General features: G+C 39.3%; 2 long non-coding RNA genes across 2 annotated transcripts in view; one reads left to right on the top strand and one right to left on the bottom strand.

The window, feature by feature from the left end:
• On the top strand, positions 1-25,193 carry LOC144294290 (uncharacterized). The gene is made up of 5 exons (XR_013361714.1): positions 1-1,202; positions 2,419-2,501; positions 15,647-15,809; positions 20,943-21,148; positions 25,045-25,193. It is a non-coding gene; the product is annotated as an uncharacterized LOC144294290 (long non-coding RNA).
• LOC144294289 (uncharacterized) overlaps positions 9,079-27,979 on the bottom strand; it is a 30,969-nt gene continuing 12,068 nt past the window's right edge. Inside the window, exons 2-4 of the long non-coding RNA XR_013361713.1 lie at positions 12,636-12,865; positions 10,765-11,003; positions 9,079-9,552 (exon numbers count right to left, since the gene is read on the bottom strand). This is a non-coding gene — a long non-coding RNA (uncharacterized LOC144294289). The remainder of the gene's footprint in view (positions 9,553-10,764; positions 11,004-12,635; positions 12,866-27,979) is intronic.

Genomic DNA, 27,979 nt, shown 5'->3' with positions numbered 1-27,979 from the left:
ATGAGTTGCACACCTACAAAGGAATAAAAATAAATAAGGAGTGATTAAGGAAGACTTACTCTGATCTTTATTCTGAGAAGTGAGAATTAAGTGAGTTGACTTAGGACTTCTATTTCAGGTGTTGGTAGAGAGAAGCCAGGAAACTCCCAAAAAGCTGGGAGATGGGAAATGGCAACCTAAAGACTTGCCTGTTTTCAGCTGAGTCTGGGTGTAACTTCTGAACGGGAGTACCTTGAGAGAACACAGGTAGGAAGTCCACCTCTGGGCAGGGTGGGGGCTGGCTCGGAGGCACTGTTGGGCAGACAGGAAAATCAGGGCAGGGTGCCCTGAGCCTGCAGAGAATGAAGAGTTACACAAATGAGCAGCGGACTTTTGTGTGTTTGCTTTCGACCGCATGAATCCTGGAGATGCTTACCCTTCCAAGTCGGGAGGTTTCCTAAGAGACACAGCATGGGATGAGGGATATTTAGCTTATGCAGCATGTCCTCTAAGCAATGCAGTGAAGAGCAGCAACACTGGTGCCCATGTGTCCTATCATCTTTATTAACCTTGTCTTGACTCTCCTGCGACTCAGTTTTATCATTTTCATGATATTACCCCGGACACAAGAAGAGGTTTCAGTGTTGGGACATCAGCTTAAGAACCTAGGTGGTGGACACAAGAACCTAGGTCTGTACAGCCCTCCTAGCAACCACTCCTCTCATCCACCCTTCTTAGGTCCTACTTCTCTCCCTTGCTTCTCCCCTTTCCTCCTCCATCCTATCCTGCCCCGCCCCCCTTTGACTGTCTTCCTGAAGCACTCACTAAGATCAAAAAGAACCTCCTTCCTTGAAATATCAGCCTCTTTTTCAATGTGACTCTGGGGACGCCCGGGTGGCTCAGTCCGTTAAGCATCCTCCTCTTGGATTCAGCTCAGGTCCTGCTCTCATGGCTCTGGAGATCAGCCGAGGTCTGGCTCCCTGCTCAGCCGAGTCTGCTTGGACACTCTCTCCATCTGCCCCTTCCCCCATTCCTACTCTCTGTCTCACACACACACTCTCTCTCAAATAAATACATCTTTAAAAAGAAAATAAAAATACATGGGACTCCTGAAGACTACTCTGTCCTGTGCTCCAGAAAAAAAAAATGAACAAGTGAAGACTTGGCCCCGGTTGCAGAGACACATCCGCCTTCTTGCTTCCAGGACCTCGAGTTCCAAACCTGTGAGTCTTGGCTTTTTCACTGACTTCAGCTTCCCCGAACCCATCCCCTTTCGGCATTAGGCAATGCCTGTGATGACAGCTGACTCATCCGGGAATGCAGCTTTCCTGGAAGTTTCCTCTGCTTAGATAATCACACCGTGGGGGGTGGGGGGAAAAACACTGGTTAATACAAGATTTTTTTTTTTCAGGTCTCACATTTAATTCTTTAATCCATTCAGAGTTTGTTTTTGTGTATGGTGTGAAAAAGTGATCTAATGTTAGAGATGAAAAAATGAAGATGAAAAAATGTTGGCACAATGTAGAGAGTGTCAGAGGAGAAGAAAAGGCATCAGGGTCCTGGGGCCAATATGTACTTAAAATTTAACTAAGAAACATGGCACAGAAGGCTGCCAACGCCTAGAGCCGGGAGCTGAGAGGTATAGAACTAAATGAGAATCTACCTTTGCCCGTTGATAGCCGGGCAACTTCAAACCAGGCCTCCCTCAAAGGTAGCTGAGTGAGAGCAGAGACTCCTTTTTTATTTACAGTTGCAGTACTTAGTACTTTCATTAAATGGATGGAGAGCTACGTGGACGAATGAATGAGGATTCACATTTATGTTAAATATTCTTTATTCTTGAGTTTTCTGGTCTGTAAATGCAGCCTGAGATAACCAGATCATAGGTTTGTTGTGAGGATTAAACAGTATGAAATATGTACACACTCACCTGGGACCTGGCCTGCTGGATACGTGCAATAAATGTTTGTCTTGCTTTCCTTTCTATCCCCGGTTGGCCATCCGACAGAGGCCAGGCTCTGTTTCCTCATCACTTTTTGACCGAAAGGTCTAGGGAAAAGGCTGAGTGATTTTGAAGCCCTGGAAATAGCACCTATGATAATTCAGGTCACCTCCAAAACCTTTTTTTCACCTTTTATCTCCTCCTCCTAACTATCCTATTGTAAGGTTTGGAAACGCAAGTATTTTGCTCAGTTCAGATGGGGAAACAGGTTCAGGGAATCCTGAGAGCTTGTAACCCGCCAAAGATGTCAGATCAGGTTGGTGGTAGAACTAGATTGCAGGCTGTGGTTGCCGTATCCCATGCTTTTCTCCCTGGTGGACTCAAATGGGTTGGAAGTCACCAGAAAAAGAGCATTCCTTTTGTGGAACAAATAATGTTGAAGCTGCATACAAATGATTCCTACTCATTGATTCATCTATTTTATTTCATTGAGGCAGCTCTGTGATTCAAAAGATGGCCACATGGGATACATAAAGTGAGAATAATACGTGACAATATATCCTCCTCGGAATGAAGAAAGGTAAGTCGCCAACCCTGGAATACCAACCACACTGCAGTCAGCTCACTGACACCTCCGACTTCTGCAGCCTCGGTGCAGGGGAGAGGTGCTATTTGTTCATTTGTTAGAAATGTGTAATCCAGGGGATCCCTGGGAGGCTCAGCGTTTGGCGCCTGCCTTCAGCCCAGGGCCTGATCCTGGAGACCCGGGATCGAGTTCCGCATCAGGTCCCTGCAGGGAGCCTGCTTCTCCCTCTGCCTGGGTCTCTGCCTCTCTCTCTGTGTCTCTCATGAATAAATAAATAAAATCTTTTTTTAAAACAAGAAGAAAAGAAAAGAAAAAAAAAAGAAAAGAAAAGAAAAGAAAAGAAAAAAGAAAAGAAAAGAAAAAAAAGAAATGTGCGTTCCGAGGGCACCCGGTGGCTCAGTCTGTTAAATGCCTGCCTTCACCTTAGATCAGGACCCCAGGGTCCTGGGATGGAGTCTTGCATCAGCCTCCTGACTCAGCGGGGAGCCTGCTTCTTCCTCTGCCTTTGCCTGCCACTCTTCCTGCTTGTATTCTGTCTCCCTCTCTCTGTCAAATAAATAAATAAAATCTAAAAAAGAAAGAAAGAAAGAAAGAAAGAAAGAGAGAAAGAAAGAAAGAAAGAAAGAAAGAAAGAAAGAAAGAAAGAAAGAAAGAAAGAAGGAAGGAAGGAAGGAAGGAAGGAAGGAAGGAAGGAAGGAAGGAAGAAGGAAAGAAAGAAAGAAAGAAAGAAAGAAAGAAAGAAAGAAAGAAAGAAAGAAAGAAAGAAGAAGAAGAAAAAGAAAGAAAGAAAGAAAGAAAGAAAGAAAGAAAGAAAGAAAGAAAGAAAGAAAGAAAGAAAGAAAAGAAAAAAATGTGTATTCCTGGGGCCCCTGGGTGGCTCAGTTGGTGAAGCAACTGACTCTTGATTTCACCTCAGGTCTTGATCTCAGGGTTGTGAGTTCAAGCCCTGCATTGGGCTCCATTGTTGACATGGAGCCTACTTTAAAAACAACAACAACAATAATTTGTAATAAAAATAATAATTTAAAACTTGCTTAAATGTGTATTTCCTTAAGTACTACATGATCATTGAAAAATTCCCCCCAAAAGCTTATTTTTTTAAAGAGCCCAAACCTCCCCTACCTACGCACTCTCAACCCTACTCTGCAGAGTTAATCTCTGCTAACTCTGCAGTTAATCTGCATATAATTCAAATATACGTGCATCACACAAGACGCGTGTGTGTAGTTTTTTCACATCAATGGGATCATACCAAACATATTCTTCTTCAACCTGCTTTCCACAAATCTATAGTAATCAATGGACATCCTTCTATATCACCACAGAGATCATCTTTACCATTGAAATGGTTGCATAGTTTACGCCATAACATTTCCCTATTAGTGGACAATTGGCACTTGATTTTTTCCTATAACCAAAATTGTTTATCTGTATATCTTTGTCCAATCGCATGAGAATTTCTTCAGAATGTCATTAGCCAACATTTCTTGAATCCTTTGCCTTCACACCAGGTGATTAGGACAAGAGGATTGCTGAGTTGTGGCCATGAACTCATCTCACTGTAAAAAAAGTGGAGAACTGAGACTCACAAAAGGTAAAACCAGAGTTTTATCTTTAGGGATTTTTTTGGTTTTGTTTTACAAACTGCATAATTATGCACTTGTGCTATTCTGTTTCTTGGCTTCTGAGGAATTCTTCCCTATTGATGCTATGTCACCTTCTAAAAAGTCTTTCAAAATACTTGCCTGGGACTTATTACAGGCTGATAATGGGAAAATACTTGCCATTTGATCTAAGCTCTTCTTGTTTGGTTTGTACATATGCATGCTATGCAAAATCATGCAGAATTAAAGCAATAGGATAAATTTTATCTTGCAAAAAGCAAAGAATTTTACAAGTAATAATCTTCAAATGTAGTGTAGATATGCTAAATCATCACTTTCATTTATTTGTGGTAAAAGTCAAGCTTCAGAAAATTTTATTATTTTCCTAAATTAAGATGTGATATATAACATTATATTAGTTTCAGTTTTATGATATAATGATTCAATATCATGTATCCTGAAAAACAATCACCACAATAAGTCTAACATCTATCACCATACAGAGTTATGTAATTATTTTCTTGCCCATATTTATAATAAATATTTTAAATCCTTGCTTGCTACTTACATTGTCTGTCATTTCAGGTCTGTTTCTTTTTTTTTTTTTTTCCAGGTCTGTTCCTATTTACTTACTTTCCTCCTCATTAAGGGTCACATTGTCCTGCTTTTTGACATGTCTAGTAATATTTGACTGGATACTAGGCATTGTAAATTTTACATTCTTGACTTCTAGATTTTGTTGACTTCCCTAAAAAATATCAGACTTGTTCTGACAGTCAGTTAAGCAGATTGAGGAAAAGCTTGATCTTTTTTTAGGCTGATTTTTAAGCTTTTTTTTTTAAGATTTTATTTATTTATTCATGAGAGACACAGAGAGAGAGAACAGAGACACAGGCAGAGGGAGAAGCAGGCTGCCTGCCGAGAGCCCGATGTGGGATTCAACCCCAGGACCCTGGGATCACTACCTGAGCCAAAGGCAGATGCTCAACCACTGAGTCTCCCAGGTGCCCCTGATTTTTAAGCTTTTTAAAAGGAAGGCCTAGAGTAGCCTTCACTCTGAGCTAGTTTAGCCCCACTTCTAAAGTATGAGAAGACCTGGATGTTCACTGACAGTTTAATACCCTGGTTGACTGGAATTCAGAATGAGTTCTGAGGTGTTTATTTCTCAGCTTCTTGGTGATTCCTTGCCTCTCTTACAGAATTTTGTTTGCAGGTGTACAATTTGGTATTGAGCAATATATTAGTAGGACCTCTATGCAATTTTCTGAGCTATGTCTCCATTTAGCTCCTTTCTCATCAGCACTCTGCTCTACAAATTGTAACCACCTCACCTTCTCCAAACTCCAGTCTCAGTCTTCTCACTGAGACTGCTGTGCCCTATTTGAGTTTTCTTTTCCTGTGCAATGGTCTGAAAATTACCTCTATGTAGAAAATTAGGGTGACCACAGGGCTCATCTCATTTATTTTCCTTCTGTCAGGGATCACAGTTCTACAATGTCCTTTGTCCAGCATTTGGGAACAATTGTTTAACCATCTATTATGTCTAGTGTTCTACTTGTTTCTAACAAAAGGCTAAATCTGATCTCAGTTACTTTGTCATTACCAGAGGTGGAAATCCAATTTTTTTTACATATTGAAAATGTACAACCTTGTCCCAAACTGAAACCTCTTCTACGTCTGTGACTCAAATTTATTAACCATCAAGATGAATAAGTTCTGAGAACCTGATATACAACATGTTGACTATGGTCAATAATACAGTGTCGTATACTTGAAAGTCATTGAAAGCAGATCTTATAGGTTCTCACTACAAAAAGGAGGAGAGGAGGGAGGGAGGAAAGAAAGAAAGAAACAAAAAACAAAGAAAGAAAGAAATATTAACTATGTAAGTTGGCAATGGATATGTTAATTATCTTGATCTTGGTAACCATTCCATAATGTATAGGTATATCAAATCATCATGTTATAGAATTTAAATATATATATTTGTCATCATTCCTCAATGAAGCAGAACAAATAAATAAATAATAAAATTTATCAATGATCAAGATTTCGCCTTCCATTCCACAGTGAGCTGAATGGTGGCCCTCCAACAACATGTCCACATCCTAATCCTCAACCTGTGGCTAATACTGTCTTATATGAAAAAGTGTATTATACAGCAAAGGTGTGATTAAGTTAAGGGTTTGAGAGGAGGTGTATGTCCTGAATTACCCAGGTGGACTCTAAATGCAATCATATGTATCCTTGCAAGAAAGAGAGGAAATTTTACCATAGAAGAGGAGGAGGCAATGGAACCATGGAGGTAGAGCTCAGAGTGATAAAGCCACGAGCCAAGGATGACCGGAAGTCAGTGGAAGCTGGAAGAGACAACGAATGAACTTTCCTCTAGAGCCTTTAGAGGAAATCCTGTCCGACCGATACCTTGGACTTGTAGCCTCCAAAACTGAAAGAGAAGAAATTTGTTGTTTGAAGCCACCCAGTTGGTGGTGATTTGTTATGGCAAACCCAGGAAACTAATGCACATTCCTTTTACTTTTTTCCTTGCTAAAGTATTTTAACACAGATCTTAGCTCAAATGTTATTATTGAATCTTTCTTCCCTCCTTCCTCCCCTGTCTCCTGTAAATAGGAGTCATCTCCAGAGTCCTGCTCAGGTTCAAGTTCCACATTATTGGCGAGCAGCTTCCTATATGATGTTCTGTGCTTCATACTGTATCACATTAGCAGACCCACAGTATCTGATTGTTACTTAATGCATTTTTAATGAGGCCCAGCTTTCAAATAATTTATACAATCCCTGCTTAAAGACAATTCCCAAACTAATGTCAAACCCACATTTAAAATGTGTCTTCTAAATCCAGGCATACAATTAGTGTTTCAAATAATATTTGGTCTGAGCATTCTGCTACTCCTGTTCACACTTAACAAATTCATCCCCAATCTTTCTTGTTCCTAATTCTAGATTAAATTTCTTTAAGCATCTGTCTCCAGCTATCATTTAATAACTACCCAAGCTGCAAGGCACCTCAGAATGATCAAACAAAACAGGAGTGATACAGAAAACTATCAAATAACTTCATTTTTCCAAGAGGCCTGCGGTAATCTTCACATATGGACCTTTACTTCTCCACCTCCATTACATCACAATGAAACAAGAGAAACCATGTTTATTTTTTCTGGTCACTGTCTCTCTCCTTGGCACTTTAGTTTTGCCTCAAAGCCCCCTGACTTCTCCCTGGAAACTGAATATTCAAAAGTTCCTTTGTCTAACCTTCCCTATGTCATGCTTCACTGCCAACCACCAACCTAACAGAGGGCTACTGGGCTCACAGTTTGTTCTCTGGTCCAATATCTGAGGTCCAGGTGTGATTATTCCAAAATAGAAGTTCTTTTGTGTTACAGGGAAAGCACACTGGATGAAAAAATCATGCAAATAAAAGCTACAGCATAGGGAATGTAGTCAATGGTGTTGTGATAGTGTTGTATGGGCACGAATGGGAGCTACACACTCCTAAGCACAGATTTGCTGAATCACTATGTTGTACACTTGAAACTAATGTAACATGCATGTCAACTATATTCAAATTTTAAAAAGAAAGAAAGGGAAGGAAGTGTACTGAACTAAAAGGGTCAAAAGGCCTAGGTCCAAGCCCTGGTTCTGGCTCTGTATGGCTTAAAACCCTTTTCAGAGGAAGTTACCACGTGATGTAGGGTAGCGTTTCCACCCTGTGGGATGAATTTGCGTACTGTGTAGACATTCATCCAGCAAAAAAATAATACTGACCCACATCAAAAGTTATTTGAATTTCAATTAACTTCTAATTTGCATGATGAGGTCACCTCAAGTTTGTGTTACCAGGTCTTTTTTCTTTTAAGATTTATTTATTTATTCATTTGACAGAGAAAGAGAGCAAGAGTGCGCATAAGCAGGGGGAGGGGCAAGCAGAGGGAGAGGGAGACTCCTCACTGAGCAGGGAGCCCGACAAGGGGCTTGCTCCCAGGACCCCGGGATCACGACCTGAGCCAAAGGCAGGCGCTCAGCCAACTGAGCCACCCAGGCCTCCCTGTTACTCAGCCTTTAACATCTCTTTTAACATTGGCTATTCTTTTTTTTTCTTTTTAATTGTGCTAAAATACACAATATAACATTTACCATGTTAATCTTTTTTTTTTTTTTTTGTAAAGTAGACTCCACACCCAATGTGGAACCCAACACAGGGCTTGAACTCATGGCCCTGAGATCAAGAACTGAACTGAGATCAAGAGTCTGATACTTAGTCAGCTGAGTCATCCAGGTGCCCCCTCGTGTTAACCATTTTTAAGAGTACAGTTCTGTGGCATAAACTGCATTCACATTGCTTGCTACCATTACCACCATCTATCTGCAGAACTCCTTTCATCTGAAAAAACTGAAACTCTGGAGCACATGAGTGGCTCGGTGGTTGAGCATCTGCCTTTGGCTCAGGTCACGATCCTGGGGACTGGGATCGAATCCCACATCAGGCTCCCCTCATAGAGCCTGCTTCTCCCTCTGCCTCTCTCTCTGTGTCTCTCATGAATAAATAAATTTTTTTTTAAAATAAAGTACTAAAATAAATAAATATTTTTAAAAAAAGAAGAAGAAAAACTGAAACTCTGTTCCCATTCTTCACTCCTCCTACCCCTGGCAATCACCACTCTCCTTTCTGTCTCCATGAACTGGACTACCCTAAGAACCTCATGTAAGTGGGATCATACAGTACTTGTCCTTTTGCGACTGGCTTATTTCACTTAGCAGAAGGCCCTCAAAGTTCATTCATGTGGTAGCTCGTGTCAGAATTTCTTCTTAAGCATGAATAAAATTCCATTGTGTGTGTATATACCACTGTTTGTTTGTCCAGGCATCCACCAGTGGATACAATGGATACATCTATCATCCAGATACTCTGGTTACTTCCATCTTGTTTCTATTGCAAATAATGCTGCTGTTAACATGGTCATAACATTGGCCATGCTTCCCTCTTAATAAAGAGGTAGTAAGGCCCAGGCCTGTCTTTAGTAGACTCCTAAGCATCTAGCTGGAATTTAATAACATTTAAGAGCCTTGTCTTGTTTTTATTGTATTCGTTTTTACGGTTTTATTTTTATGGCAAGTACATTCGTCTATAAGGGCTGCCATAACAAGGAACCACAAACTGGGTGATCAAAAAAATAATAATAATTTACTGCCATGTAGTTTAGGAGGCTAGAAATCCAAAATCATGGTGTTGGCAGGGTCTTGCTTCATCTGGGACTCTGGGTAGACTTCTTCCTCGCCTCTGATAGCTTCCTATGGTGACTAGTAATCCCTGACGTTCCCTGGTTTACCATCAGCCCTGTCTCTGTTTCCCATCGCACATGGCCATCTTAACATTGTCTTCCTTTTGTGTATGTCTGTGTCTGTGTCCAAATTTCCCCTTTCTAGAAGGAAACCATCAGACTAGATTAGGACCCATCCTAATAATTTCATTTTAACTTGATTATCTCTGTGGTCTCTTAATTTCTAAATAATGTCATATTCTGAGGGAATAGGGGTTAGAACATCAACATATCTTTTGTGCAGGGGGTGGGAGACACAATCTAAACCATAATAGCAAAGAAAATTGGTTTTCCATTTACATGGTGATATAGAGCTGTAGAATCTAAATCTCATAGTGAGTAGATATCCATTATTAAATAAAGATGAACAAGCTCTCCTTTAAGAGGCAGAGATTGCACATGATTTCTCTTGAATTTCCATTTTCCATTTCGCTCCCCCCACAAAATTATATCGTAATGCAGTGGTTTTTAACCACTGGTGATTTTGTGCCACAAGGAACTTTTGGCAATAGCTAGACATTTTTTGTTGTCATAACTTGGGGAGTTGGGGGGTATGCTACTCATGTCTAGTTGGTAGAAGCCAGGAATGCTAATTATTCTTAAGAACACAGGAAAGCAACAACAGAGAATTAACTGCCCCATAATGTATTGTGGTTAAGAGACCTGACTCCACCTAATACATTCTTATGCCTGAAAGTCTTTATAACCCTACTCACTGCAATAAAAATATGCTTATAAGAATCAAAATACATTTTTGCTATAGACTATATGTTTGTGTCCCCCCCAGATTCATAGGTTCTAGTCCTAACTACAGTGTGATGGCATCATTTGGGAAGTGATTAGGTCATAAGAGTGGATTCATATTCTTATAAAAAAGATTTCAGAGAGATCGCTCATCCCTTCCACCATGTAAGGACACAGTAAGAAGATGGCTGTCTATGAACCAGGAGTGGGTCTTCACCAGACTCTCAATGGGCCTGCATCTTGATCTTGGACCGCCTTGCCTCTAGAACTGTGAGAAATAAATCTCTGTTGTTTGCAAGCCATCTAGTCTAAGGTATTTTTCTTATAGCAGCCTGAACAGACTGAAACAATTTTTATTACCCATGACTGTAAAGTTCTAGGTGTTAAGATTTTTTTCAATTATTAGTATATCATTGTATCAGTATACAATTAATAAAGAAAAAACAAAAAAACTATTAAAAATCATGATAGATTTTAAACTTAAAAAGCTCTACTGGACTATCTTAATAAGAGCACTATTGCTGATCATTTTTAAGTTAATTAATGTATCCATGGGTGAATATTATTTACTTGTTGCTTGAGGCAGATTTAGTACTAGTTCCATTTTTATTTTTCATTTTTGTAGATGCCAGCTCTGAAAAACCTTGTTGACATAAGTAGATGGGAATGAGAGTTTTGTTATGGCGACATCGATCATCAATCCTTGAATTCATTTGAGCTCTACCTCAAAATCCACATAGTGATTTCTCCTTGGTTATTATTTTTGGTGATCAATGTTGAAAATTCCATTAGGTCTCTCTTCAATTTTGCTGAAATAAAAATAGAGAAATTCCTGCTTTGCAAAGGGAATTGTTACCCAAACAATACGTAAGCTGATATTTCAAATTGTTTAGACTCCAGAGATTTTTATCCTCCAGAGCAAGCCCTCGCAGTAAGAGTAGGACAGGGAGAGAAGAGAAGGGGAGACCGTGTCTGTCCCCAGGTAGACTCATATTAGTAAAGAATACCTACGGAAGGGGCGCCTCGTGGCTCAGTCAGTTGTTAAGATTGACTCTTGGTTTCTGTTCAGGTCATGATCTCAGGCTCATGAGATCAAGCCGACACCTGGCTCTGCCCTGAGAGGGGAGTTTGCTTGAAGACTTTGTCCCTCTTCCCCTCACCCCTCTCTCTTTCTCTCTGTCCCACAAGTAAATAAATAGATCTTTAAAAAAAAAAAAAAGAATACTATGGAAGTTGAGAATCTGGAAATTAATTGCCTTACCAGTATTTTTGCTTAGTTTCCTGTATAAAGTCTTCATTTGCTGCTTTGAAGATCACTAATATAAAATATCCTTTTAAAATACACTTATATGGGTGCCTGGGTGGCTCAGTTGGTTAAGCATCTGCCTTTGACTCAGGTCATGATCCCAGGGTCCTGGGATTGAGCCCTGCATCAGGCTCCCTGCTCAACAGGGAGCTCCCTGCTCCCCTCCCTCTCCTTTTTTCCCTGCTTGTGCTCTCTCACACAAATAAATAAATAAATAAAATCTTAAAAAATATATATATATATACTTATGTAAAACACACCAAAAAGTGAATCAATTTAAAAATATTTAATATTTTTTAAAAATAATAATAAATAAATAAACATATTTAATATTTAAATATTTTAAATATTTTAAGTTCTTAACCAAGAAATAAAGCTAATACATGCAATGAAATAAAGTATTTCAGTAATAAAGTAATACATGCAATGGAAACTTTAATGTGGGCAAATGACTGAAGCATAGGAAATCTTGCCACGATGGATAAAGCATAGGCTTTGACATCACACAAATACAAATTTGAATTTTAGGGACCTTGCACAAATCACTTTACCACTCTGAGTCTCAGTTTCCTCATCTGTAAAAAGGCAATGAAACCTGTTTTATAGGTTGTTTCTAAGGGCTGAATAAAATACTATATAGAAAAATGCTCTGTAAACTATAAAAGAAAGTTATAAGGCCTTGTTTAAAGTGATGTTGGAGGGGTGCCTGCGTGGCTGCCTTCTGCTCAGGTCATGATCCGGGGTCTGGGATCAAGCCCACTTTGGGCTCCTAGGGGAGCCTGCTTCTCCTCTCCCTCTGCCAGTCCCCCTGCTAATTCTCTCCCTCTCCCTCTCTCAAAAAAATAAATAAAATCTTAAAAAAAAAACCAAAGTGATGTTAGAGTGTTTCTTCTCCTCCCCACCCTCAATATTAATTGAATTAATAACAAACATCTCCGTAGAGGAGTATCTCCCCCTTGGGCCTGAGTTCTGAGCTGATTATCCAGATTCAAAAGTTGGATTCTAATATCAGAAAAAGACGACCCAAAAGTTAAATCCACAGCTTCTTATTAGCATTTTTTTTATTCCCTTGCTAAATATAACAATTGTGTCCTTAAACCATAAGACTTCAGCGAATACTAAGGTTGCTTCCTACCTTAGAATGCAAAGAAATTGCAGGAGAAATAGATTTCCTGTGTAAGTACGTGCCTGGGAAGTTCCTACATCCGACCATCTCTCCGCACATTCTCTCCTGGATGACAAGTGCTCCGCTCCATTCCCAGTGCCTTATCTCACAGTTGCCATGCACATTTGAGGTTTTTATTTGCTGTTTATGGTATTATTAAGCACTTACAATATACGGAATTGTTCCTTATGGGCTGAAGGCTGAAAAAGAAAGTTTCCAATGAAAACCAGTCTTGTGATTCAAAGGCTTTGTGCAAATTAAAAGAGCAAAGTGCTTGAATAGGTCAACATAAAAATGAATGCTTGTACAGTTTCTAGAAAAATCATCAGAGAGCTATCAAACAGGAGATAATGAAAGATTTTCAGAGCATCTAAACAAAAAATACAGAGACTGTAAAATGTTGGTACTGTTTATGCACTTCTTTCCTTGGTTACAATGTTCCTATATTTAAAAATGGGATTTTTTAGGTTCGCCTGGGTGTTGAGTCATTAAGCATCTGCCTTCTGCTCAGGTCATGATCTCAGTGTCCTGGAGCCTTGCATCAGGCTCCCTGCTCAGGGGGAGGGGGAGTCTGCTATTCCCTCTTCCTCTGCCTCCCCCCAACCCCACGTGCTCGGTTTCTCCTGTGTGCGCACTCTCTCTCTCCCTCAAATAAATAAAATCTTTAAAAATTAATTGAAAAAATTAAAATGGGATTTTCTAAAACATTGTGCTGAGACAGCATATTAGCAACAGATCTTTTATCACATGTAAGATTTTTTACCCCAAAACGGTACTGAGGCTATTAAGCTATGTCGTAAAATAACCCCAAAATGGTATTTTTAAGATTTTTTTATGTCACATTTTATAACAACATATAAAATGAAAACATTTTGCTTAATCTTAGTATGCTTTGTTCTTTGTAAAATGCAATGATTTAATTTTTTCCACTCTTATTATTCTTCCTGTTATAAACTTGTTTAATGCAATAAATTAAATTTATATCATTTCTTGCAGTATTAATGTGTTCAGGAGACATTGTTTAGCTGCTTCCTTTAATCCAAGCACATGTTGGCTGCCTTGAGTTCTTGTGGATATTCAGTCAAAATATATTCTAATTTTAAAAGTGTTCTGAGGTAAAGTAAGTTTGGTATATGAAATTCGACATTTAAAATCCGCTGGTGTTCAGATTTGGCTAGATATGAAAAGAACACGAGAAAATATTCACGATCAACTGTCTCCTGAAAAACTATAGAATAACATCAACAGTAATTTTGTTTTTTAAAGACTATATGTTTGTATACTAAAAAGCCAGAAAATCCCCTCCAAATTGTTAGCAATAGCTACTTGGGGACCGGGGGGCTGAAAATGAGAGAGGATGTCAGAGAATTTTCAGATTTTTATACACATTTTTATTAAATATATTTAATGTGCAGGCATTATTTTTCTGACTTACACTTTATTTTTAATTACAATCAACAGTGAATGTAGTTTTAGCAGTAGCAAAACTAAGTCGATTATGAGAGTTACTTTTAAAAGGGAGTCTCGGGACACCTTGGTGGCTCAGTGGTTAAGCATCTGCCTTTGGCTCAAGGTGTGATCCTGGAGTCCCTGGATCGAGTCCCACATGAGGCTCCCTGCATGGAGCCTGCTTCTCCCTCTGCCTGTGTCTCTGCTTCCCCCCTCTCTCTCTGTGCGTCTCTCATGAATAAATAAATAAAATCTTTAAGAAAAAATAAAAGGATTAAAAATAATAATAATACAAAAAATAAAAGGGAGTCTATCCCACCAATATATTTGAAATGTTGCCTGCTTTAGCCGTGGAGGAATTTGAGACCATCTCCTCCAACATCTACTCCAAACTCTGAGTCCAGGAGTAGGAATGCAAGGCTTGATGCATTAGCACTTTGTTAGCATCCTCTGTGTTCAGGAGCCAAAGTGCTGCACAGAACTCCAGGGCAAGCTTTTCAGAAGAGAATCTCCATTTCCGCTCACTCAGAATGAAAGAAAAGTCATTTCGTTCAGTTTAGAAATGTTTAGATAATTCTTAGTTTATAGGGTTCCAGTTTGAATTGCTTTATTTCCCTGCTTTAGCCTTGATTTCTCTAACAACACTGTTTCTGCTCTGTAGAATAGGTTCTGCAGGCTCTGTTCTCCACGTTTCTTGGTAAAGTGTCTCCCAAACTCATCTGGTCACACGCATCACCAGACACATTTGTTAAAAATAAGATCCCAAGGCCCCATCACCGACCTGTTTGGTTAGGACCCCTGAAGCCATTCTAGGTCACCCAGGTGACTCTTAGGATCAGGTGAATGTGAAAAATGTTGCCTCAGTTTAATAAATATCTAGCTGGGTCTTAAATTTTTATGACCAGATGTGTCCTAGAGATGCTCTAGGCCAGTGGCTCTAAACTTAGAACCTCAGAATTATCAGAGCATTCGTTAAACCACAATGGTGAGGTTCCATTCCCACTTTCTGATACAGTCAATCTGCAATTGTGGGATTGAAGGATTTGCCTATAAGTTCCCATATGATGCTGCTGCCGGCCCCAGGGATGACTCTGAGAACCACTCAAGTCCAGTTGCTTTCCCCCTCTTTTAACCACAAGCCACAATGGGAGAAACATTTCACATTGGACCCCGTGCCCACACGTGTTGACCTGAAAAGTTTCATAGAAAAATACTCATTCTTGCTATTCTTGCTATGAGCAGTACACTCGGGTATTTTATATTTTACTTCACTCTTTAAAAATCCACTAAATGAATTGCACGTCCCAGCAATAGGCTGCAGTCAGCAATTTGAAAAAAAAAAAAAACCTAAAGCTAACCTAATCTTTGAAAGGTTTAGATCAGTGACACACTTTTTTGATCACATGCATTAAAAGTAAAACATTTTTGAGCATGCACTCGCCAAATTTGTACGTTTGTAAATTATATACTTGTACTCTCATGATCCATATATAAGATATTAGTAGAGCTTCATATTTTCCTTTACATTTCAGATGGGGGAAAAATGCAAATAAAGGTTCTGACACTTCTTCCGGCTTCTGAGTATATCATCTTCCCAAACTACTCCACCTTGGAGACTCAGACGCCCAGAAACTTCCAAGGCCACACAACTGGCTTCTGATAAGGCAATTTTGTTTTGTTTAAAGGACTTAAAAAGTAAGTAGATGCTGGTTAAATAATGAGTGGCTTTTTTTTTTTTTTTTTTTTGCTCCTTTTTTAAAAATCTGCAAAAGGTATAGGAAGATATGTGAATACCATACCACTTTTTTTAAAAGGCTACCAACTTTCATATGATGTAATTTCACAGAAGCATTAAATGTGATACATGGTGGTGACTCACAGTACCTATGAGATGGGCTTTTCTAAAATGATGAGACTGGTTCCAGTGTCCCCACTACTTTCTAGTTACAATGACAACTGTGCCAGAGAGTTGGCTACATTTCATCTGAACAATGAGACCCTCATGGAGAAGTTCTGCCCATAGCTGGGATCTGGCTCCTAATTTTCTTGTGTCCAGTTCCTGGTAAATAAGGAGAAGTATGCTACAGACATTGGGCCATTTCCCCCTCTTTGTGGTAAGCTGTAGTGACTGAAACTTTTGGATCCCCCAAGAGGCAGGAAGCAGGATCTGCTGTTACTCTATGTTCCGAGAAGAGAAATTTTATCTTTGTTCCTGTCATAGAACATCTTCATAAGGCTCTAATTAGGCAGCATGCATGTGACCCACTATGGCTCTCACACATGCGCAGACAATACATTTGATTGGCAATAAGACTCAGAATAATTATGTGGCCACTAGAATTAATTATAACTTTCAAACATGATGGGATGAGAAACCCCTAACTTAAAAAAAAAAACAGAAAGCTATCTGACTGCTTGTGAATAGTAAATATCTTACCCCAAAAGACACTTGTAAAGTTACAGAGGGAAGTTAAAAAAAAAAAACAAAAAAAAACTCAAAGGATTTCTTTATATGAGCTGGGAAGATCTTACAAGTTTGATGGGGAAAAAAAAAATCTTCACTTGAAAATTGAACTCTGAGGTTTGCCAATAAAACGCAAATCCCAGTTCCGAAAGAGGATGCTTGAAGGTTAATCAGCCTCTGAAAGAGCTCTATGGGATTGCTGACCTGGGTACCCTCCGTGCATAGGGACAAGAAGGACCAACAAGGGGCTGGCCCCTGGACCCACAGCCCGACTGGGCTCCCATTCCGTGTTTCAGCTCAGCCTTCATCCGCTCTGTGTTTCACTCTGTGTAGCTGTCTCTCTCTGCCTCTCTTCCTCTTTCTCTTTTTTTTTTTTCTGTTTTTTTTTTTTTTCTACTTCATCTCGCCCATCCTCCAGCTGGCCATAATGTAGCAAGAAATGTAAATATGTTTACTTTTGTTAAACTTATTTAAAATATACATGTTTCCGATTTTAATTTTAAAAGTGATCCATCGAACACCTGATGGTTCTCCTCCAAAAATTATGTTTGCTTTGAGTTTGCATGTGGTCTCTGATCTATGAGATTTTATTCCCTAAGATATCAGGGGCTCATTCACAAGAGGAAAAAAATTCTCTGTGCTCCCAATTTAGATTACGGAATCGCTCGCATTCCCTATCAAGCAGAAGACACTGGAAATACTTTAATTATTTTTGTTTGGTCTCCACCTGGTGGTTGGAAATCAAAACACAAGCCATTAATGGAACTGGAAAAACCAATTGTTTCAATTCCTCTTTCGGGTATATGAGATCAAATTCTTTAATGAGAAAATGTTTTCAAACTGGAAAGAAAAAGTAATTAAATATGAAAAATTTTAAAGACTGATCAATGCCTTTCTTTTTTTTAATTATTTCTTTTTCTTCTTCTTTTTCTTCTTCTTCTTCTTCTTCTTCTTCTTCTTCTTCTTCTTCTTCTTCTTTCTTCTTCTTCTTCTTCTTTTCTTCTTCTTCATTGCTTCTTTATAGGAACCAAGAATGGGGAAGGCATCTTAATTTTTCAACTCCTGGGTTTACTTTCTACCAGAGTCTGATAGTCTCCCAAACCACCAATCTTCATCTAAAAGTGCCCCAGGATATGTTTATAGTTTTTAATGGAGATCCAAAATTTGTAACTCAAAACACACAGCATTGAAAGTCCTACTGGTGTATAAGTCTTATTCTTGTTGAAAACACCAACAAATAAATGAACAAATAAATATCTTTGGAAGACCACCACGTTTCGAATGCAGGGAGCATATATACTGCATAGTGAGCCTCCAATGCTAATTTTTCTCTTATCCTTTTATTCTGTGTTCCTGGTATGCAATATTTTCTTTCATTCTACAAATATGTTGAATGAACACTCTGTTAAATACAGGCCCTTATATGAGGGCCTATGGAGCCTTCTCACAGAACCTTATGATGCTTCCTCATATCACAATCATAACTAAATAATTAATGGTGTAATTACTTCGATTCTTATAAGTCTCCTAGTTAGGGTCTATGAAGTTGCCATAAACTCTGAATTAGTGAATACCGAACCGCTGTTCCTAGAAGTATAGAGTTAGGTTCCTGCCAGACTCGGATCACATTTTCATCAACTGATGGATATATAATGTTGTGTGCCGTGTATTTCCTTTAAAGACGCCTTTTTGGGACACCTGGATGGCTCAGCAGTTGAGCATCTGCCTTCGGCTCAGGGCGTGACCCTGGGGTCCTGGAATCAAGTCCCGCATTGGGATCCCTGCATGGAGCCTGCTTCTCCCTCTGCTTGTGTCTCTGCCTCTCTCACTGTGTCTCTCATGAATAAATAAATAAAATCTTTAAAAAATAAATAAAGACACCTTATTTAATATATCTTGTCGATTCGTTAAGATTGGACCCATACAACTCATGCCTGAACGAGGCTCATCTAACACGCATGCATTTTCTCCATGGGGCACATCACGGCCTTCTTGCACTCAGAGCACCAGACAGCACCTCAACGCTGCACTTAAAGTTCATTTCAAACAGTAGAATCACCCACAAAAAGCACAAAAATGCAAAAATAGTGGCCCTAAGAGGCCATGAAAAAGACATTGTTCCGAGTATGAGTACTGAAACAAGAAGACAGCAGTCACCTTGTTCAACTTCAACTGGAAACATGTGCCTCACAACACAAATTTTTTGAAGCCCTGCATGTCTATTAATGACTATGAAAGCATGGCAAGCATTGATTTGGGGGTTACAGATAGATTTTAGGAAATAGGCTGTTATGGACTAAATTGAGACTTCGCAAAATTTATATGTTGAAGCCCAAACTCCCAATGTGACTATATATAGGGCTAGGGCCTTTAAGGAGGTAATTCAGATTAAATGAGATCATAAGGGTGGGGCCTTGGGACACCTGGGTGGCTCAGTGGTTGAGTGTCTGCCTTTGGCTCAGGTTGTGATCCCCAGGTCCTGGGATCAAGTTCCGCATCGGGCTCCCCACAGTGAGCCTGCTTCTCCCTCTGCCTAAATGTCTCTGCCTCTCTCTTTCTGTGTCTCTCATGAATAAATAAATAAAATCTTTAAAAAAAAAAAAAGGGGTGGGGCCTTAACCCAATAGGACCGGTGCTCTCATAAGAAGAGGAAGAGACACCCTCTCTCTGTTTTTGCAGGTGGTTAGAGAAAAGGTCGTGTGAGGACATAATGAGAAATTGGTCATCAGCAAGCGAGGAAGAGAGACTTCACCAAAAATGGAATTTTCCAGCACTTTGATTTTGGACTTGTAGCCTCTAGGACTCTGAGAAAACAAATTTCTATTTAAACGTCCCCTCTGTAGTATTTTGTAATGGCCCTAGCAGGCAAATTTGCAAATACAGGATCCACAAGAACTGACTGTGTTTCTGAGGAGGATCGACCGTATTTTTTTTTTTAACATCAGCCTCCCTGCTGAATTGTAAGCTACATGAGGGCAGGAACTGTGGCTCTGCTTGTTCACTGTAATTTCTCGAAGCACAGTGCCTTATCTGTACTAAATACTTAATAAATCTATCATGAACAAATGGATAAATGCAAGGTTTGATATACAGTTTCATGTCCAATGTCTTTCCTTGCCCTCCCATTGTTCTTGTTCTTTTAATGTACTATCATTATATTTTTCATATATTCTATTTTTTCATATTTTATTATTGCAGAGAGATCAGAATGAGTCATATGAAATGATGGCTTCTTGTATTCACTATCTTCCTGGCAGCAGCTGTGACATAGTTGTCACGGCCCGTGCGTTAATGAACTTGGTCATGGCTGTCCATATTACCTTCACTTCTGTTGAGTTGTGTGCATTGTCCTACTAGATGTGTTAAGCTTTATTGCCTTTCAGAGTGTCTTCAAAATCTTTACACTACGATTCAATACTGAAACAAAATGTCATTGTCTACCAAGGAAGGCCTCGTGGTATAGGTGTGGGACTTAAGTCTGATATTTGTAGAGCAAATATTTGTTGTTGGAGGAGTTACTGCGGCTCTATAGTTTCTTTCCTTTTTAAAAAAAAATACGTTTTAAAGATTTTATTTATTCATTTGATGTGGGAGAGAGAGATTGAGAATGAGAGAACAAGAGGAGGGAGAGGGAAAAGCACACTCCACTGAGCAGAGAGCCCCACCAAGGGGCTTGATCCCAGGACCTGAGTTCAACCAGTTGAGCCACCGAGGCGCCCCGCAGCTCTACATTTTCTTGCAAAGCAACAAGCAAGGGCTTTAGGAGACTTAAGAAAGGAAGATATCCATGAACAGATGAAGAGAAGTTCCATTCTGTTAAGGAGGTCTGTGTAAAGATTGCTTGTCAACTTGCTACCCCAAAATTGGTGTACAACCAGCAGCAGCAGCAGCAGCATCTGGAAGCTTATTAGCAATGCAGAATTTCAGCTCCATCCCAGACCTACTGAATCAGAATCTGCATTTTAACAAGACTCTCAGGAGATTCGTGTGCCCAGTCAAGTCTGAGAAGCACTGGCATTTCGCACACCAAGATACGCACCTGAATGAATTTGGAGATCTTGCCAAGTGATGAAAGAATTGTCAAAGTAACGAGAGGTTTGTGTGCTCAGTTATTGCATAAGGACTTCAGCTTTGCCACAGCCTAATTGGCAGCGTTCTTTTTCATTCTTAGTGATTCGTAAAATAATGGTCCTTCCTACAAACAGTGGCATCTTAGATTTGAGGGAATACGGCTAGTATTAGTTCAAGACCTTAGTTTTGCTCTAAGTTATCATGGTCACAGGTGTGGAGACCCAAGTGGAGCTAATTTATCACAATTTACAGTCACTCAAGCAGCAAACTCTCAAATCAATAATGTTTTTCAGTTTCAGCTCCTGGAAAAGCTCAGATTAAAGCATCAGTGGAGCAGAGAGAGAGACAAAAGGCCCTTCTCTGGGAAGAAGCAAAATAATAAGCCACATCTTCACAAGTGATCAAAGTCCATGCAAGAAATGCTTCTATGACTAAAGATTGATGGGAGATTTGAAAGAAAGGGAGAAGAAATATGTACAGATGCTCTTTACCTTGACAGGTGAATCTTTTTAAATGTTTCAATTAGAAAATTTTATGATGTTCCTCTTTTATTCATTCTGGCCCACAACGGGGGGAGGGGAATAGTAAGTAAAATGAACAGAATTGGGGGGAAATGGAATAACTGGCTTATTATTAAGAGTGATTGTTTTTCTTAATCATTTCTGAGTTTTTACAGGTTCATACATAGGTAAATACAAAATGTATGCAAATATATTCATTTGAAGCCCTCAGATGCTTTGCTTGATATTATGGAGGTTAATTTAAAGCCTGTGGGCTCTGAAACTGACTACCAAGGTTCATAGCCCAGCACCAGCACTTATTCATTGTGTGACTTTGGGAAAGCTACTTAACCTCTCTGACTCAGTGCTGTCATTTGAAAACAGAAAAAAATCAAAATTGTTTTAGAGACAAATGTGCAAAGCACTTAGAATAGTGTCTTGCATATAATGAGTGGCCAATAACTGTGAGATGTGGTTCTTTCTGATATTAATATTCTTAGCCTCGAGCATTAATTCTTAGTGTATGGTCCCTAGAATAGCAGCATTGGCATCACCTGGGAATTTGTCAGAAATGCAAATTCTCTGAGTTCAACCCAGACCTACTCAATCAGAAATTCTGGGAGTGGGGCCTCCATCCCTTTGCTTCAACCTGCCCTTCAGCTGGTTTGATGCAGACTAAAATTTGAGAGTAGCTGACATAGGGGACTAGCCCTTTAGTTGTGGTGATGAAGTTTAGATTCCTAACTCTTCAGCTTCCTGCTCTTTAGCTTTTTAGCATGATGGAAAGAGCCAGTGGAGACAGCAAGTCAATTTAGAGTCTTGTGCAGGCCTACTCTGAAAGCTTGATAACACTGCACTTAAGTTAGAAGGAGCAAGGGATTGAAAAGCAGAGTGTAGTAAAGATCACGCTGCATGAAGAAGAGAAGCCAAGTCCACAGGAAGCCAAAGGCCCCAAAGTACTTAAAGGACAGCTAGAAAATCCGATGGTAAGAGTGTAATAGTAACACGTGATTACAGCTACTGCAGTGAATAAGCAGGTAAGAAGGCAAAATGAGCCAGAGAAAAGATGAAATGGCCAGAGATGTCAAAGCAGCTAAATTGTGTTGTATTAACACTTCCCTACTCACAGTGAGACCCTGAGCCCTACTGTGAATTTTGTTTAGTTATTCTTTGGGGACAGGTGCCTTTAAAATCGAGGTCACTGGTGATCAACATATTGACAAGGTCTGTGGCTAACTACTAAGGCTGCTGCATTTGCTACCTTCTAGGGTCTGGGGATGAATTCCTTCCTGGAAATGTGTAATTAGTTTCCTTGGTTATCTGACCTGGGTTAGTTGGGCATTGGCTGTCATTCTTTTGATGCACTTGACTTATATTTGCTTCCCTTGGCGATGATGAAGAATGGCCACTGGAAATGATTTAAAGTAGAGTTTACTGAACTCTAGACAGAGCTGAGGAGTTGATTAGAGACTCAAAGTGATGTGTCCAAATGCTGCTTTTTCATTTTTTGTGGCCTTGGAGGAAATTTTGCTTTGTAGCATCTAAATTTCACAAAAGAGTATCAAGAAGGCCCTCTCCATCCCATGTCTCTCTCCCCTCCCACACACCCCCAACGCTGCCAAGCCAGGAGTAACCCTATCTTTTCATCTCCTGTTAGATCTAGAAATTTCACTGTCCTAGGTAGGGCATTGAACTGATTAAAATGTAAATCCTCAGAAGATTTTTAAGATGCTTGCCTGGCCAAACTGATCACACAGTACTTTGCAAACATGCAGTATTGCATAAAATTTCAACTAGAAAGAAATAGTACCTCTAATTAAGTGTCCATATTTGATGCTGCTGTGTTAACTGTTCATTTTGTTCTCGGCTGCATTGTCCCAACTTAGCCAAATGAGTCATGTTTAGTTAGACATTAAGCACAGAATAACTGGAGACTATACCAGGTTGGTAACACAAATGATCAGAGGCCCACAAAGTCTAACCCAATGTACTGGTATGGAAAGAGTTTCTAAGGCTCTATAGCTGCTTAGAGTAAATACACTAATAACCTCTGTGGCCTAGACTCCCTTTTCTGTTTACTTTTCCTTCAAATCTATCTTGTCCCCAAACACAAAAATACTCCTTCTAGCAAAAACAAATCCCAAAAGTCAAAAGGTGGAAGCAAATCAAGTGCCAATCAGTGGATAAATGGTTCAACAAAGTGTGGTATAGACATATGGTGGAATATTATTCAGCCTTAAAAAGGAAGGAGATGGGAGGCCTGAGTGGCTCAGTGGTTGAGCATCTGCCTTCGGCTCAGGGTGAGATCCTGGGGTCCCGGGATCGAGTTCCACATCGGGCTCCCTGCATGGAGCCTGCTTCTCCCTCTACCTATGTCTCTCTCTGTGTGTCTCTCATGAATAAACAAGTAAAATCTTAAAAAAAAAAAAAAAAAGGAAGGAGATCCTGGCACATGCTATGGCATGGGTGAAACTTAAGAACGTATGTTAAAATAAGCCAGTCACCACAAGAAAAATACTATAATATGATCCATTTATATGAGGAATCTAAAGTTGTCAACTTAATAGAAACAAAGTAGAATGGTGGTTGCCAAGGTCTGAGAGGAGGGGAAGATGAGGAGTTATTGCTTAATAAATATAGAGTTCAAGTTTTGCAAGATAAAAAAATTCTGGCGGTCTGTTTCACAGCATTGCAAATGTCCTCAACACTACTAAAACGTACACTTAAAAATCAGATGGTGGATTTATGCCATGTGTTATTTACTACAATAAAAAGAAAATTCGGGGTGCTTGGGTGGCTCAGTTAGTTGGTTAAGTGTCTGCCTTTGGCTCAGGTCACGATCCTGTCCTGAGATTAAGCCCCACATCAGGCTCACTGCTCAGCTGGGAGCCTGCCTCTCCCTCTTCCCCTGCCTCTCCCTCCACTTGTGCACACATTCTCTCTCAATCTCTAATGAAAAAAATATATATACCTTTAATAAAAAAAATTAGGCATCCCTTGAAAAAATGGCTAAAATGGTAAATTATACATATTTTACCACAATTAAAAATAAAAGGCAAAAAAAAATTAGAAATAATCCAAAAGGCCAAAGTACCACATAAAAATGCTGTACTTTTTCTTTATACCTGGATTCCAAAAAAGTCCTATTAGACAGTGGCTTTTAATGGAATAATGAGAAGAAACAGAAGCTGAGGAAGAACGGTTAGCCTGACTGAAGTGCCCTCAAAATATAACCTGGGCAGTCTGCCTCAGCATCTGTTTTCGTAAATGTTGAGCTAAACAATGCTCTTGCTATGAAAAAAAGAGACAAGTTTAAAAAGAAAAAAAACTAGTCAATCCAGGGCCCCCACTGCTGCCCTGCAGAGAGGGGACGACTGTGCCTCTGACCCTGAGCACAGCTACCATCTGGATGTGTGTGCATGAATATCCTATGAGGGATGGTCAGCAGCTGCTGCCTATTTGATCTGAGGAAGGAACCAGAAGGGGTGAGCTTGAATTTCATGGAGAGCTTTGGGGTGAATGTTTGCAAGAAACTGCTGTCTCCAGAATTAGCCAGGGAAGAGTTTTGGAGGGAGGTGCTGGAATTCTCTGGAACAAAGTTTTTCTGAAGCGTAATCCTATGCAAGGTCAAAAGGGAAAAAGCACTCAAGTCTCTTTTTATTTTCATTTTTTAAGATTTTATTTATTCATTAGAGACACAGAGAGGGCCAGAGACATAGGCAGAGGGAGAAGCAGGCTCCATGCAGGGAGCCTGATGGGGGACTCGGTCTAGGACCCCAGGATCATGACCTGAGCCAAAGGCAGACACTCCACCACTGAGCCACCCAGGTGCCCCTCATCAAGTCCCTTTTAACTCCATAATTCTTTTGTTAACTAAGGTGATTCATATCCTCAGGGACTTAGGCTGAAGTCAGCAGGAGCCACTGCAGTTACCCATCCACCTGAGAACAGGGAAGAAAAGTTAAAATTGGTGTCATGGAACACAACTATAGTGTGTATGTGAGCAACACACAGGAGCAGAGCCAGGCCTGAGACGAGGCTGCAATAAGGGTGAGTGTAATTTCCCCTTTTTGACTTAGATTTTAGCTACGTCCATGGTTTCAAATTTCCTACAATGAACACGTATTACTTTGCTTGGGGAAAAAAGACCCCCTTCTCAATCTGCAGCAATGCTCTCTTATTATTAATAAGTGCACAGAGATTACCCTGGCCCCCATCACAAGTGATGAAGTCACAGACCATTGTGGATTCTTTGCACTGTCAAAATTTTAACACCATATTAAAGAAACATAAAGCTGAATCTTTACTTCGCACCATGAATGAAAATAAATTCAGTTACATTATAAAATAAATGTTTTAAAACACACATAAAGAATACTAAGAAAAATAATCTTTGTATAACTGTGGATGAGAAAGGCCTTTTTTAAGATGGCACCGATGCCAAAAATCATAAGTAAACAACAGGTACATCTACACTCATAAAAATGAAAAGCCACTAAGATAGACAGTGATTCTGGAAAAATATTATTTTAAAATATGAAAATATAGATAATGTCTTTATAAATAAAGACGGCTTAAAGCTATTTCAAAAATCACATTTTTGTTTAAAAAAATTAAAAAGTGAAAGATCTGAACAGAAAAATCACACAATACAAATGACAAAACTATGAAAATTTGTCTTAACATTAGTACTAATAAAAATAGAAAATTAAAAGACTTCTTTTTCACATCTTGTGTTGGCAGATATTATAAACCCTTTTCTTCCATCCTATGGATTGAATTCCCACCAAAGCTGCCATGGGAGTGGTGAATGAGGGCAACTCCTACATTTGTCAAAGTCTGGTTACCATTTCCCATCACCATTGCCCACACAGGGAGACTAGGAAGTAGGGAGTTTTGATGGCAAAGGTGAGGAAGTAGATCTCAGCCAGTGGTTTAATGAAGCACCATCCCATAGAGCAACTGGAATCTTCATATAATGTTGATGGGCGTGTTTATTAATAGAAGCACTTACAAAAACTGTTTGACAGTGTCTATGAAAGCTAAATTTACGCATACCCTATGACTCAGCATTTCCACTTCTTGGTATGTACACAACAGAAGTGAGTCCTTAATGCGTACCCAGGTTCAGCCCAAGTAATGTACAAGAATGTTCATAATTTCAACAGCCCTTTGTGATAGAAACACTTAACACACTAGGAATAGAAGGGAACTTCCTCAACCTGATTAAAGACATCTACAAAAAATTCACAGCTTATTCTTAATGGTGAAAAACTGAGTGATTTTTTCCTAAGACCAAGAAGAGAACAAAGATGTCCAGTCTCAACACTTCCATCCAACATTTTATTGATTGCACTGTTCTAGCCAGAGCAGTTAAGCCAGAAAATGAAATAAAAGACATGCAGATTAGAAGGAAGTATAGTTATCTCTATTTGCAGACGGCATGATCTTATATGTGGAAAATCCTAACTATGAGAATTAATAAATGAGTTCAAAAAGGTACAGGATACAAAAATCAATATATAAAAATTAATTATATTTCTATACATCTGCAATGAGCCAACATAAAATGAAATGAACAATTCTATTACAATAGCATCAAAAAGAAAAAAAATGGTTACAAATAAATGTAACAAAAATGTAAGACTTAGACGCTGACAACTACAAAACACTATAGAAAAGAAATGAAAGAAAACCTAATTAAACCTATGTAAAGACATCATGTTTTCATGGGTCGGAAGACTTAATATTGTTAAAAAGGCAGCATTCTCCACCCTGATCTACCGATTCAAGGCAAAAAATTCAAAGTAGTAAGTGGCTTCTTTGCAAAAATTTAAAAATTCATATAGAATTGCAAGGGACCAACAATAGCAAAAACAATCCTTATTTTTTTAAAAGATTTTATTTATTTATTCATGAGAGACAGAGAGAGAGAGAGAGAGAGGCAGAGACACAGGCAGAGGGAGAAGCTGGCTCCACACAGGGAGCCCAACATGGGATTCGATCCTGGGTCTCCAGGATCACGCCCTGGGCTGAAGGCAGTGCTAAACCGCTGAGCCACCCAAAGGCTGCCCCAAAACAATCTTTAAAAAGACAAAGTTGGACAACTCAAACTTCTAGATTTCAAAACTTACAACAAAGCTACAATAATCAAGGCAATGTGGTACTGGTGTAGAGTAGACATGCTAAATCAATGAAGTAGAACTGAGAGTCCCAGAAATAAACCCTCAAGATTACAGTCTATTGGTTTTTAACAAGAGTCCCAAAAAGACTAAAACTAAATAGGAATAGAATAGTCTTCAGTAAATGATGCCAGGACATGTTGATATCCACATACAAGAGCATCTCCCCCTCCACCTCACAACATCAACAAAAGTTAACTAAAAATTGGATCAAACACCTAAATGTAAGATCTGAAACTGTAAAACTCTTAAAATGATTCAGAGACATAAGACTTTCTGGCTTGTTTCTTAGACATGACACCAAAAGCTAAGTAGCAAAGGGCACAATAAATGAGGTGGACACCATTAAAATGAAAAACTTTTGTGCTTCAAAGGACATTATCAAGAAAGTGAAAAGAAAATCCACAGAGTGGGTCGAAACTTTAGCAAATCCTATATGTGATAAGAGACTTCTGTGACTTCTGCATAGCATGTACAAGAAACTACTACAACTCTGTGATAAAAAGGCAAACAACTAATTTTTTTTTTAAATAGGCAAAGGATCTGAATAGACATTTCCCCAAGGGAAGATACAGAAATGACTAACCGGCACCTGAAAGGTTGCTCAACATTCTTAGCCATCAGGGAAATGTCAGTTAAAACCAGAAT

This window comes from Canis aureus, chromosome 22, assembly GCF_053574225.1.
Source record: "Canis aureus isolate CA01 chromosome 22, VMU_Caureus_v.1.0, whole genome shotgun sequence".
Classification (NCBI taxonomy): Eukaryota; Metazoa; Chordata; class Mammalia; order Carnivora; family Canidae; genus Canis; species Canis aureus.
Note: the sequence above shows the minus strand (reverse complement) of the source record. Positions and strands in the feature narration are given on the sequence as shown.